Here is a 12101-nt window from a genome sequence, read left to right as displayed (position 1 = left end):
TATTACCTGACATGTAGGTTTTTATAAAAGGTGATCTGGTATCTGGAAAACTCTATGGAATTTGGGAAATTAGAGAGGCCTAGTATGAATCTTGACTTCACCAATTATTGGCTCCATGACATGGGCATGAGACCTAGTCTCTCTACCCTCCCCCTACCCCCCATATTTATAAAAATGGAGTAAATTTTATAAACTTGCAGGGTTGTATGAAGATTTGAGTTACCCTACGCAATCAGTCTAGCACAGGTCCTCAATAAATGGTAGCCACTATAGTTATTAGTAATATATGTGAACGTCATTTTTGTAGATTGTGAGGAGAGACCTGTACTGTGGCAACTCCCCTCTTCCTTCAGAGCACATGGATGGCCACAGGGAAGCAGTATATATGAAGAGGGCGACCACCCACATCCGCGAGGCCCCCTCAAGATGTTTACTGGACTGAAAGAATGGTATAGTGGAAAGACTCGTGGTGGTGAAGTCAGAAGGGGCTCCCTTCGCCCCCTGCAGCACAGACAAGACTGCATCACTGAAATGCGCCTGCCCTTGTGCACTCTGAAGACAAGCGGCTTTACTTCTTCAATAAACGAGTACTTACTGTGAATGATCTCTAATGTCCCCTCTGCCCTGCTCTCATACTCAGTGTATAATGAAAGGGTTGTCTGTAAATTTTTAATTAAAACATTAATTACACAGTAAAAGTTTCCCACAGTAAAAAATGTATATACTCACACAACATGAACAGTTTATTAATGATAATATACATTTCACCTTATTTTTTTTAACTTTTTAAAAATTAAGTTTATTGGGGTAACATTGGTTAATACAATTATATAATTTTCAGGTGTACATTATAATTTGATATCTGTATATTCTATTGTGTGTTTACTTCCCAAAGTCCAGTTTCCTTCGGCTACCATATATTTGATCCCCTTTACCCACTTCACCCTCCCCTTGACCCTCTATATTTGACCCCCTTTACTCCGCCTACTTCCCCACCACCTTATATTTTATGTTGCATTTTTATGACTTTTCAATTTTTGTTTCTCGTTAACTCATCTTTTGTCTTCAAACTGTTATAATCCTAGTAGGGTTGTTTTGTTTTTGTTTTTTTTTTTTTTTTTAGTTAGTTAGTTTTCTGAACACAATACTTAAAAGCCAAATTACCAATTCAAAGCCAGACATCTGACAACACCATCATTAAAGATTAGACTTTTTTCTACAAACACTTAATCAACAAACTCTCAACAAGCAACATCTATAAACAAGTTATTGGGCTTGGTACTAAGGACATAGAGGCAAATGACTCAATTCTGCTCTTGCGGAGCTCCATCTGCTAAGAAATACAGGCAAATCACCATACAGTTTGAGAAAGGCTGTGAAAAGATAAGCACCCAACCTAGTCTGGAATGCCAAAACAGAAAGTGAGATGTGAGCTGACAGCTGAAGAATGAGTAAGAGTCGGTCAGCCTGTACAACAGCACAAAGACATAAAACTCTTGCTAAAATCACCATTAGACTAATAGTCCTCACATTAGCACAGCGTTCAGTGAATGAATGAAAGCATTTGTGAGACAAGTTGGCCAAGTAATAGTCACTTTAGCCACGTTTGTACCTTGATAATATAAACATTTTAAATTATATCAACATTTTTAATACTTTATTGTCATTAGATGTCCACTGTGTACAAAACATTCTAGTAGGAGTCAAAGAGAATCATAAAAAGAAGAAAAAGTATAATCTCTGTCCTTAAGAAAGATGCACTAGTTCAATAAATATTTAGTGCGCTTTGTGTTTTTTCCATGTGCCTGGCACTGTGCAAGTTGCGGAGAGAAAAAATAATATATACTATTTCTTAAAGAGGAGAAACAGAAGCATAACAATTTCAGCATTACTAAGTCTTAGTTTTGAATTAATTTTACCCTATAAATTCACGAATGCCTTCTTTTACTTTTAGTCTATAAGTTCACATATGTCTTCTTAACATTCTCTAAGCCCCAAAAACTATTATAAAGCAAACTATATAAGTTCCAAAAGACTAAAGGACTAAAAATAAGTGTTATATTCAACATTAGAGTAAAGGAAAGAAATTAGAATTCCAGTTCCTACACTGCAGTCCCTCTCCTAATCTTCCCATGTTGGCTCAGGTCAAAACAGCCCACCTATTCTCTGTCACACGTGCCACAGCATTCACAAAGTCAAGACTGCCGCACCATTCCTAATACCTAGGCTGCCCTTGCTCCTTGCTCCCTCATCAGTTTATGTGCATCAAAAAAAAGTCACACCAGGTTCTTTTCCATATTTGTTACTTCTCCTTTCTCTTCATCTATGGAACACTTAGTGCTATATCCCTCCATGACTACTTAATGGCTTATCACTGACAAGTAACAAAGAGCTTGAGCTTCATAGCACACGTAGTTCTGTCATAAGCCATGACTCAAAGTTCCACGACTCAAAGTTCCACGAAAGTTCTAATTTTGAAATCATGAAATATTATACCACACCAATCCTCCAGAGTTTTCAATGTCATATGACCGTGAGAATAATTGGTTTAACTTTTAATCCATATGTGACTTTCTTCTGCAAATGGGTTACAACCTTCTTGCAAGCAAGAACTAGTTTTTAATATCCCACAGTGTTTCACACAACATTAGAAACATATCAAATGTTCAAAATATTTGTGAATTATTTATTTTGTTGCAAGAAGACAACAAAATGACAATAAATGATAAAAAAATGAGAATAAAATGACTTTTATTTTGGGGCATCTGAACAGATTTATTGCCCTGAAAGAGTTTTACACTAAGACCTTCTTATGTTTAAGGTTAGGCAACTTTGACAATTGCATTAATTTTTAAATTATATCAGCCAGTCCATCAATCTGCAACTTTTCCTAAACACTCACTAATGTTACTTTCCAGTTTCCTAGGTAATTATTTACTTTAATAAATTATGGCTAGGATAACATAAACATTGTATTCCCTAATATTCTGAAAAACATAAACTTACCAGATATTAATACATGAGCCTCAAAATTTTAATTATACAATCAATAAATATAAAATACTTACCTATGAATTGAGATAAATATGCTATAATATAAATCACCATAATTCTCAAGACCTTAGTAAATTTTAGCTAAATGTAAAATATTTATAGAATATTTTAAAGTCAAGTTAGTCCCCAAAGTTTACATAAGGAATTCATTCAATGGTGGATTTGTTTCTACCTGATGCTGTGTGAGAGGTTATTCATAAATAAATACTCAGCAAGATAGCTTCTAAGAAATACTTTAAATTACTTAGAAACTTAAAAAAGAACAAAAAAGGCAGCAATTTACCAGTAAGCTCCCCTATGATCTTTGATATCTTTAAACCAAAGGAATTTCCACTTTCACCATTCCAAAACTTTAGAACCTTTAGAAAACCTTTGCCCCCAAATGCCATAAAAATATTATCATTTTCTGTATATGCCATTGTGTTAAAAAAAAAAAAAGGCCGTAAAGCACTACTTATCGTAATACTATGATAGAATTTAAAAAGTTATATAAGTAATTATATTAGAAAATATAATGTGAAAATAAACCTATTTGCCTCTCACATTATTGAAGTCTGTGTCAGCTAGGATGTTTTATAGTACAATATCCAGAAACCATTTTTTAAAAATGGGACATATTGGCTCATAGAACTGAAAAGCTTGATTTAGCAACCAAGAACCCAGGTTTTCTGTGGCTCAGCTCTGTATTTCACCTGGACTCTCACAGTGGTTTCTCAACAGCTACCAGTTCTCCCTTGGTAGTCCCAAAATGTCCACAGCATCCCCAAACCTCATATCAGTCCTCACATGACCTCCTACCTCCCTTCACTGCTTATTCAGATGGCCCATCCTGATCACTTGTGGTTCCAAAGCTATGTGTACATGTAGATGTGTGTGTATATATACATAAAAATATACATGTGCGTATTCTAATATGTGGGTTCAGTTAAAATAATTTTGGAGGTCAAGACCAGTATTTATTCTTAATGACATGTAATAGAGTTTAATGAAATATAAAAGGTATCACATATAATAACAATATGGTTTCTAGAAAATTTTTGTTTCATTCTATATGTATATGTGTGAGTGTATATGTACTAGATCAAATATAAACTGAGTTCTTACTACATGCCTTGCAATTCCTCCCAGGTGCTGGATGAGCAATATGAGCAAGTCATCAAAGGCACAAAATAGCATGATTAAACTGTAACTTGCTGAAACTAACTGGAGCAAGACGGGAGGTGAATGGGGCTGATCTGTTGACAGCCAGAAGACAGGATAGAAACCTGGAGGGAGGCAGCAAGGTTTGGAAGGTGCTGACTGAGGGCCCAGCTACACTGGAGATCACGAATGTGTGGCAGGCCATGTAGGAACAACTGAAGCAGGCGGCTGGCTTGAAAAAAGGGAAATTGAATGCCACAGGTGCTAACGAGAAACTGTTAACATAAAACAGGGTGCTGTGGACAGAGAAAGAAGCAAAGCCATGTGTTCAGAAAGAAAACAAGAGATCAAGGTTCCAAAAAACTGATGTAAAGGGTAATGATGTGAGGATAGATGGTTTAGGACCCTAGGGGATAGAGCAGTTCTAGATAATGACAAGGTTTGGGGCAAGAAATAGACAACAAGAACTTAGAGCTTAGAACTTCGAATGGTTGTGCTGGTAGATATTTGGATAACCCATTATGGTGGCAAGAGTTGGGGTACAATAGAAGAGCATGAGCCAGGTACAAAGCCCTCAATAGTCAGAAAATCAACACGCATGCTGAAATGACACACATAAAGAAATCCTATAAAAATAAGCATCTTTAGGATAAGGTTTCTTCAGAACACTGCACCAAACAAGAGAGTTGGGAAGGGAAGAATCTGTGTGGGAAAGGTGATCTCAACTGTGGTATACCAGGAAGTCCTGAAGAAAAACTTTTGGGGAGAGGCAGAGAGGTAAAAGGAACACTGACCAACCATCTGAAAGATGATGATCTCCCAACAGGAAACAGTCAACCGTTAAGTCTCTCTGTCTTGCTTCTCCAGGACTTTTGTTGTGCCTCATTTTTCCAAAGAGACAGAGAAAAATAACAGCATTTGGGCTAGTAGTATTATAAAATTAAGTCACGATTTTTGCAGCTACTCAATACAATTGTATTATTCAAAGAAATATTTCATCCTCCACTTGCACAGTCTTCTCTATTTTAGAAATGTCTTATCTAGCTATTGAATTTCATAAGGTTAAATTTCCCCATCTGTACACATGAGTTCTGTATCATCCACGTTGCGAGGCTCTGTCATATTATTGTATTCAACCCATTCTGGCCCTCATGTTATAGATATTAGCACTTACTCACTTTCTCCTTCTTCTTCTCTCTTTCATTTCATGATTTTAATAGCAAAAACTAGAAACTTAATTTTTCTTCCCTTGCCTACAGCACAAATATTGCCCGTGTGTGTACACACACGTAGACACACACACTCACACATATATTTCCAAGCACTGTTTCTCCAACTATCACAGAATAACTAAATTTGAGATTGAACAGCAGTCTAATGTTTGTTTTATCGTCAAGATTTCGACTTGCTTATGGGTATTAATATAATCTGTTTAGATGTCTTAGATAGGAATTCTTAATAATAATTGGCATCAAATTCCTTAACTGTATTCTTTGCTCCCCCCTGTGGCAATCTCATGGCAAAAAAAAAAAAAAAAAAAAGGATCCTTAAGAACAGAATCACAATTCCTAACTCATTCACGAGTGACATAACAATGGTGTGTGTCTTGCTAGAAAAAGGCTGTGGATAGAAACTGTCACAACATTCTTCTCTTCCCATGTAATCTGCATAATGCATGACCCGGAAACCTACTGGGCTAAGGGCTAATATTTGGCAATGGGCTAAGGCAGAAATTTAGTATCTGAAAATATTTAGCAATGAACTAAAAGGAAAGTTTTACTTTACTTTAAGGAACATTTATTGAGTGCTTACTCTGTGACAAGCATCGTGTTTTGTGCTTTACAAGATTTGTGATATTTAACCCTCATGAACTGTCATAATAATCTCTGTGTGGTGAGTGTTATTAGTTAAGAGGAGACAACTGAGGTTTAGAATGATTAAGAAGTTTGCTCGCTGTTAGGCATTTAATAAAATGACTAAATAATGAAATAAAGAAGAAAAGACCTCTCCTGAAATAGAAAGAGAAATACAAAGTCCATCAAATACTATATTCAAACTAATTTTATATTATGTCTATTAATAGGACATTTGAAATCAAAGTAACAAAAAATTGGCCTGGCTAAATCCAAAATGGTGGCTGATTTTGTAAAATACCTTAAATTACAGAAGTAATCTATTTTAAAGTAATAGAACTTCATAGTAGAATGTCAAACTAGAATCATTGAAAAGCTTGTTTAGTGCAATATGAATCCAGTTTATTTTTTCAGGCTTTATTCTTGAGATCTTAAAAGTCAATGTAAACATCAAAAAGGTGTTTTTAAATGATCTATTGATGTCGTGTTTTTTCCCCTTTGCTTTTCTAGGCATAGCTTGATTGAATATTGAGCTGTCTAAAACAGTAAAATAGTAGTATTTCTCTACTACTGCCATTGCCAGGAAAAATAAGGAACCCCAAGCAAAGCAACCCTCAGCAGTGCTCCTTAAAGGATGTCAGGTGATGTTCCTATCAATGCATTTGGTCACCTGCCCTTGCATAAAGAAAACCTAAGAATTCTCCTAGTCCTTGGCACTTATTGTAGACAAAATGGCTTCTGGATTGCCATTTCTGCTCAATATAAGGGCATTTCCCTTCTTGGAAAGCTGGATGTCATGCATGAGAAATATAGGAGTTTGGAGTTCCTAAGCCCTCTCAAGATTAAGAGCAAACTTCAGTGAGTAAGAAGAGAACAGCAGAGAGGCATAAGTGTCACCGCCATGCGTGGGCCCCCCGCTGTCAGCTCCTTCAGAAACTGGACAGGAAAAATCTGCTTGACTGGTGAGTGAAGAGCCTGCCTGTAAAGTAGTCAAAGGCAACAGGGGATACGTTTGGCTGTGGCAGTTTGGCTTTACTGCAAAGTAAAATTGGTTCAAAGTCTATCTGAAGCTGGACAGGAAGTTTGCTTACTTACCTACAGAGCTGAAAGCAAACAGTCAGAGTCTCGGGAATCAGCCATATATGGAAACAGCAGGGCAAAATACTTGAGTAAGAAGAATCAACAGAAAGCAGTCAGAAAGGATGTAAACACCACAAAAGATTCATTTGGACAAAATCTGCTTTCATCATCTGTCTGTGAGAAATAGCTTAATGGTGAAATATTTCCAAACATTAGCAAGTCCATGGTCACATGAAACTTTATCCTAAAGTTGTTAACTTTCACACACATGCATGAGTCAATAAGAAAACTCCCTCATCATAAACCTGCCATTCCTAGACGACACTCTTAATTTCTGCCATGTGTAGTTAATGCCATAGATCTCAATCCATTAACAACATGAAACTAGCCATGATTCAAATCAAATCATTCAATGGTGAAAGGAGAGAAGGGCCAAGCTGTAAGCCTGAAATACAATGCACTCGGTTTGAGAAAAGTGCATTTTCATAGAAAATGAAGTTCATAAAATAAGCACTATGTCAATAACGTGCCAAGACATGTCTATTAAGAGATACTTGTGAAAAAAAAGATCTATGTTTATAGTGGATATTGCTTCAATGCTAATGGCCTGTCTGAGACTCTCATGATTTTTGTTCATAACAGCTTATCAGTGAATGATGCAAGTACTCTAGGAGACTTTTATGATGCCTGTGGTTGGTCCGAGTCTCAGCCTAAACAAGATCACAGTGAATTAGAGACTGAACATTTTCAATGTGGGCTGAAGTTGATGTCACAGTAGTACACACCCTGATATTAAGCTTCCCAAAGCACATCCATCATCTTGATCCATTTTTTTTTAGCTACCCTAGCTCATTAACAGATAAGAAGCAACACATCTGTCCACAGAAATCACAAAAATCTTGTCAAAAAAAAAAATCTTTGTCTAAGGAGCCCAAGGTTCTCTCCTAGCAGATCATTAAACATTATCTTTCTGCTTCATGCTTATCTCAGAACACAGCATAATACTGACTCTGCCAATTAGCCGCCAGTGTTTTATATGCCTTCCAGGGTGTGCGTGTTAAGAAGTTTAAGATCTGAGATAACTATCTTAAGAATATACAGTGTTCAGAGATCACTATATATCGAATGCAAAGAAAAGACAGTAGAATTTAGAATAGAAGCAAGGGTGTTTTCTTTAAAAAGAACTGAATTCAAATTCATACGTCTCTGCTCCACATCTAACAAAGCTTGTGTTATATATTAGCTTTTATGGACCTCATTTTTCTCACTGGAAGGATAGGGAAAATAATACCTCACAGGGTTGTTATGAAGCTGAAGTGAGACTGTGTATGTGAAAGGGCTTTGAAATGTAAAGTTTCTACATAAATGGAGGGTGATAGAGACATGTAGGGTATTGTTTTCAGGTACCCAGACAGAGCTCTAACAAGTTTTCTTATTAAAATGATCACACTAAATTGTATTGTGCATTCTAATGTCAAATTAAACAATGCATTAGTTCACTTTTACTTCAAATCTGATATGTTTTCTCCATAAATGGCATAAGCTACAACCTAGAAGGTAAGACATCTTCTCAACAAGCCTTAAGCATGTATCCAGCTTTTAATATATGATTCCCATATGCATAGTTCTTTAAAAATTCACAGATAGAAAAATATTTCAGAAACTCTTTGGATAATTCGAACTTAAGACTGTACTGGCTACCAGTTCCCATTTAACTTGAAAACTAACTTGTCACTGTAACGGTACCACAGTTCATATTATGTAATGAAATAAAATAAAAATGTTAAACCAAATATATGTAGAGTGTAAAATGTCTGTGGCATTATGTTAAAAGGACATCATCTTGATTTCTGAGACATAATCTAAAGAAAACATCATCAACATGGGCAACAATAAATTTTTAGTTGTTTCTTTAATATTTACATACAATATTCTTACCTAAGGATCAGTGGTACAGGCTTTTCATTGAAGAAAGGGCTAATTGTAAACCCCTTTCCCGCCCCCCAAAAAATGGAATAAAAACTATAAAGTTTAATTGAAAGGAGCAGATGCTATCATGTGACTAAAGCTGGGTATAGAATTTTCTTTTTATATATCCTGAAAACTATAATTAAAAGAGAAATATATTGTCATATTTCTTTCATACAGATGACATGTGAGGAATATGAGACATAAGACAAAAAGGTTTCTTTTGTTAAATATCTCTATCAATTCTAAGCATCTGTTCTAAAAATCGAAGAAGTAGGATTTGATTTTCTCTGCGTTCTCACAGAGTTTTAACACTAAAATCTCTGCAAAGATGAAAGGTGTTATAAAGTCAAACTCTGATGGGCTTTTAAAGTCAAACCTGAGCTGGACTCAGTCTTAAGATCAAGGAAGAGCCACTAAAAACAGAAGAAATGGGTAAATTAAAAATCCTAATACATCATGTAAAAATATTTTCATAAATATGATCTCCTTGGACTGAAAAATAACTATGAGCAGGAAGAACATTGGGGGCTCAGAGGACGTCTTCCCTGAGCTCACATGGCAGGTGAATGGCAGGTACAGAACTCACATCTCCAGCTTTCTAGCTGGAGAGTCCTCTGGGCTCTATCTAATGTTTGTTTGTTTGTTTGTTTGTTTGTTTGTTTGTTTGTTTGTTTGTTTTAATGTTCTAGGGAGCCCTGAAGTTGTGAGAAAGGGCTTCAGGCTGTTTGGCAGGAGCTGGGAGCACATTTCAAAGGATGAACTGAAAGGGCCTGGCTTAGTTTGCAGCCCCCTCCCCAGCTCCCAGTAGAATCTCTAGGGACACATTCATGTACATTTCACTCCAGTCCTTTCAAAATATGTATCCTTTCACTTACTCTCATTCATTGAAATAAATTATCTTGTTTCAATTCTCTCTTCCTCTTAAGCCTATAGACTTGGCTTCCTCAAATAATACATTTGAAGGAATGGTTATCTCCACTCTTTTTCATCCCACTCATGATCATTTAAGTATCACCAAAAAGACTCTTCCGATTTAGGTTGATAAAACAAGGGGTTGTAAAGACTCCTGGTCACTAAATCGTAATAAATTTGAGTCGCTAATCTGTCAGGAAAAGTATTAGAGGCATGTCTGACATCTATGTTCTCCAGCACCATTGCAGGTCAATGCAAGCAGATCAGAGGCAACACAGGATTCTAATTAAACTATTAAAATAAGTAAGACAAGTAGTAAACCGAAGGAAATTATTTTTTTCAATTCCTTTCCTTTCTCACTCCTCTAACCCTCAACTCCATCTACAAGCAAGTAAATGAGCAGGCAAACATAAAACACAGACCACATGAAATAGCACTGACTACTTTCCTACAAATACCTTTGCATCAGAAAATATCCTAAGAAAATCGGAGAGCTAATTATAAGGCAGAAAAAGGATGAAGGAAATTAATGTAATTTAGATAATAAACATCCGTGCTTCATTCCCACCTCTGAATTCCTTGTAAGCGCACCCTCTCTTTAACCTTTCATCTTAACCAAATATAAGGCAATGTAAGCCAAGACAGGGTTCCTGAAGTCTTTAGGATAATATTTATCACTATTTCTCAAAAAGCTTTCTGGCACATCATTTTTTTGGTGAAATTCATTCACATGATTGAATTTGACACATGCTAGAAACATTGGAAGCCTACTCCTAAGACATCATAATGGCAAATTGCTTACTGTCCAGATGCCCTTATACGGCCAGACATCCTGTAAATCTGACAGTTCAGTGTATGCATTGCGTATGGGTCTTGGCTTAGAGTCACATTCCTCCAGTATGTTTCCCTGGGAGCTTTGATTTCCGCTTTGAGGGCTGGCACAGACTCCTACTTGCTCTTATAAGAAAATGTCTACAACTCAAAGTTGAAAATGTGCAAGATTCCTTCTTTAAGTACACAAACACTCTTAAGTCTGGCCACTTTCCTGTAGTTCTGCCAGGTTTTCTCTATGTCTGATACCTGATCAAGTAACCTTTCTTACGGGGGGAAAAAACAACAAAAAGCATAAGAGAAGGAATGTAGTACATCCAAAGCTGAACATCTCACAAGTCTTAACCAGAGGATCTGCACAAATGATGTCCATGTAGACATACATATACCTTATATAGCTCTGTAAACAGGGATCAATGACCAGCTTAGTGAATTCCTCATTTGACCAGGAAAAAAAAAAAAAAAAAAAAGCTCTCTAAAAAAGTATTTGCCAGATAAACACTTGCTTACAAGACAAAATTAGTGCATCTTAACAATTTTGCACACAAATTCAAAGACCTTTTTCTCCCAATGCTGACCTGCTGTCAATCAAAAGGGTTGGGATAAGTCAGAGTTGGATGAAGTTATAAGAAGCCACTATTTCCACTTTACCGCCCAGGTACACACAAACATTTGCTGAGTCATTTATAATAGCGCAAGAATTCAGATCTCTATGGCATGATTTAGGGACGAAGTGTCAGCCGTTCCTTTTGAATTTCCTGGCACTTGATGGCCCATATCACAATATAAACATACTTTTGAGTCTGTGAATGTCTCTGGTGTCTCTCTCTCTCTCTCTCTCTCTCTCTCTCTCTCTCTCTGTCTCTCTCTGTCTCTCTCTCTCTCTCTCTTTTTCTCTCTCTCTCTCTTTCACTCTCTCTCTTGCTGTTGCCCTACCAATAATAATCTTATTTTAAACTCAAGAGTTCCGATCATACACCTTATAATGCACAGGATATTTTTCTATTCTGAGATTCTATGTTCGGTGTATTTCAATATGTTGATTTTCTCTTAGTCAATATTAAAACCATCCATTTGGAGCTAACTATGGCCTTTTAAGACTTTGAGGGACCATGTGAATTTTATAGTAAAACCAAATTCTTTTTATAATATCTTAGTATTTTTTAACAATACAGCAGAATGGTAATATATTTGTTATGTTTGTGGAGAAACAGGAAATCAAAAAGATTGAAAAGAATAAAGGGTCAATTCCTTGAGAAT

At 36.2% G+C, this 12101-nt stretch overlaps 1 protein-coding gene across 7 annotated transcripts in view; it reads right to left on the bottom strand.

Annotated features, from left to right (window-relative positions):
* The window catches only part of LOC107502318, a 211604-nt gene that overhangs the window by 169323 nt on the left and 30180 nt on the right, over nucleotides 1–12101 (bottom strand). The window lies entirely within an intron of this gene.

The sequence above is a fragment of the Rousettus aegyptiacus genome, unplaced genomic scaffold (assembly GCF_014176215.1).
Source record: "Rousettus aegyptiacus isolate mRouAeg1 unplaced genomic scaffold, mRouAeg1.p scaffold_m13_p_1, whole genome shotgun sequence".
Lineage (NCBI taxonomy): Eukaryota > Metazoa > Chordata > Mammalia > Chiroptera > Pteropodidae > Rousettus > Rousettus aegyptiacus.
Note: the sequence above shows the minus strand (reverse complement) of the source record. Positions and strands in the feature narration are given on the sequence as shown.